Source organism: Heterodontus francisci, unplaced genomic scaffold (genome assembly GCF_036365525.1).
Source record: "Heterodontus francisci isolate sHetFra1 unplaced genomic scaffold, sHetFra1.hap1 HAP1_SCAFFOLD_61, whole genome shotgun sequence".
Classification (NCBI taxonomy): domain Eukaryota; kingdom Metazoa; phylum Chordata; class Chondrichthyes; order Heterodontiformes; family Heterodontidae; genus Heterodontus; species Heterodontus francisci.
In genome coordinates this window covers 3,215,679-3,218,493 of record NW_027141441.1, presented here as the reverse complement: position 1 = coordinate 3,218,493, position 2,815 = coordinate 3,215,679, and the positions used below count along the sequence as shown (strand labels likewise).

The following is a 2,815-nucleotide window of genomic DNA, read 5'->3' as shown; positions in this document are numbered from 1 at the left end:
CACTCCATCTGTCTTTAGCTGGTCCTCTAACTTTCTATCGCACTCTCTCTCTCTCTATTTTTTTCACTCTCTCTCTCTCCATTACACACATATTTGTCAATCACATGTCAAAGAAGGAAGCGTAATGAAGGAATGGCTGCGCTCTTGAAAATGTTTCCAGCAGAATAGTTAAATGTTTAAAGTTTCTGTAGGGAATTTGACCTGAGATGGTGAGACACAAGGATGTGAGGTTATTAAAGTCTTCACCAAATGTAATAGGGAATAATTTTCTTCACTGGTGAACCCAAAGGAACAAATATGGCACAAGAATGAGAAAAGTCAGAGGATTGAGAAACATCCAATGGTTCTTCACATCTACAAGTCAGCAGACCCACAGAAATACAGTAGGTTGAGAGTTCAGATCCAGTGATAGACTGGACAAATATCGAGCCAGTGCTTTTTTCTTTATAAACCTGACATCTGTCCACTTGGCTATTGCACCTCGTCTCGATGTATCTGATAATACTGATACTATTTGTATTCCACAGTTGCTTTGAAATCACAGGCAATATAAATGGATTGGGAATGTCAATGGTCAGGAACAATTAATGGATTGGGAAAGTCAATGGACAGGAAAATATCAGTGGATTGGGAAATTCTATAGACTGAGTTATATCAATGGATTGGGACAGTTCAGTACATTGTGAAACATCAATGGATTAGGAAACAGGAATTAAAGGGACAGATGGAGTTCAACCTGGAAAAGTGTGAAGTGATTCATTTTGGAAGGTCGAATTTGAATGCAGAATACAGGCTTAAAGACAGGATGCTTGGTAGTGTGGAGGAACAGAGGGATCTTGGGGTCCATGTCCATAGATCGCTCAAAGTTGCCACCCAAGTTGATAGGGTTGTTAAGAAGGCATATGGTGTGTTGGCTTTCATTAACAGGGGGGTTGAGTTTAAGAGCCGCGAGGTTATGCTGCAGCTCTATAAAGCCCTGGTTAGACCACACTTGGAATATTGTGTTCAGTTCTGGTCGCCTCATTATAGGAAGGATGTGGAAGCTTTAGAGAGGGTGCAGAGGAGATTTGCCAGGATGCTGCCTGGACTGGAGGGTATGTTTTACGAAGAAAGGTTGAGGGTGCTGGGGCTTTTCTCATTGTTACGAAGAAGGATGAGAGGTGACTTGATAGAGTGGTACAAGATGATGAGAGGCATAGATAGAGTGGATAGCCAGATACTTTTTCCCAGGGCAGAAAGGGCTTTCACCAGGGGACATAATTTTAAGGTGATGGAGGAAGGTTTCGGGGAGATGTCAGAGGTAGGTTCTTTACACAGAGAGTGGTGGGTGCGTGGAATGCACTGCCAGTGGTGGTAGTAGAAGCAGATACATTAGGGACATTTAAGCGACTCTTGGATAGGTACATGGATGATAGTAGAATGAAGAGTATGTAGGTAGTTTGATCTTAGAGTAGGTTAAAGGTTCGGCACAACATCGTGGGCCGACGGGCCTGTACTGTGCTGTACTGTTCTATGTTCTATGTTCCAGATGAAAGGATTGCATTAATCAATGGATTAGAATGTGGAGAGGCAGGAGAAAATGATGCCATTTTAAGTAGGGGGCCGGGGGTTAGTAGAAACAGACCAGGGCTCTTTTACTCTCTATCTCACTCCTTTCTTCTATCTGGCTCATTATCACATCCTCTCTCAGAGCGGTGGGAATCACTGGAACCCACACTTGCTGCTCAGATTGTTTGGTTCCGGGAAAATACAACGTCCACATCAGATTGACAGGCAGGATAAATGTGATTCAGAGCCAATCATATTCCTTTTGGTGATGTGTGCTCAGCTTTGTTATATCAGCAAAGGCAGCAGGAAATGCAAATCCTGAAGAGTTTTGATAGAGTGAAGAAGGAGAAAGTGTTGCCAGTGACAGAAGGGTCAGTAACCAGAGGAAACACATTTAAAGTAATTGACAAAAGAATTCGAACTGTGATGAGGAAGTTGTTTTTTCAGCAGTGTGTTGTTCTGGTCTGGAATGCAATCCTGAAAGTCAGTGGAAGCAGATTCAATGTAAACTCTGAATGGAATTGGATATATACCTGACATGGAAAATCTAACAGGGCAATGGGGGAAAGGACAGGAGTGCGGGATGTGGGATTAATAGAATAGCTCTGTTAAATATCAAGCAAATGCACAGTAATAAGGTTCAGTGCTTGGACCTCAGTTATTTTCACTCCATCAATGGCAGAAAAGGCTCGAGGAACCATGTGGCAACTCCTCATGTTCTTCCCAGTGTCCAGGATAAAATGTAACATCACACTGATTTCCAGATAGCCGAAATAAACGCAACTGACATCTTTTGTGGAAACATCACACTTAAAGTGAGAAACTAATCATGAGACACGGACGGGGATTGAACCCGCGATTTTCAGTTTACGAGACTGACGCCTTATCACTTGGCCACCATGCCTTTTCTTAATGGACACCTGAGGCTCCAGAGGAGGATTTGTGATTCTTTTTCAATTTGGTTGAAACAGCATCGAGAAACATGCACAGAAATAAAGAGGGATTGTGGAATGGGGAACAGATCAGCCTCATTTGCATCATCAGCATCATGAAATCTTTATTCAGACGTTCCATTCCCATCCTCAGCCTTTCTCACATCTGTACAATAATATAAGAGTGGACATTGGGTTGTTACTGGGCAGATTATATAAATAGACTATGTGCATCATCACAGGAAGTGATGTAATATAATCTGTACGGCTCCTCATGGAGAGTTGTCGATGAAACCTTCAATGCAAGGTGTGCAGAGTAAACTCAGGTTATTTTA

General features: G+C 42.3%; 1 non-coding gene across 1 annotated transcript; it reads right to left on the bottom strand.

Moving 5' to 3' along the window:
* Positions 1 to 2,380: 2,380 nt before the first annotated feature.
* Positions 2,381 to 2,452, bottom strand: trnat-cgu (transfer RNA threonine (anticodon CGU)). Its single transcript has one exon. It is a non-coding gene; the product is annotated as a tRNA-Thr (tRNA).
* Between the last annotated feature and the right edge of the window lie 363 nt (positions 2,453 to 2,815).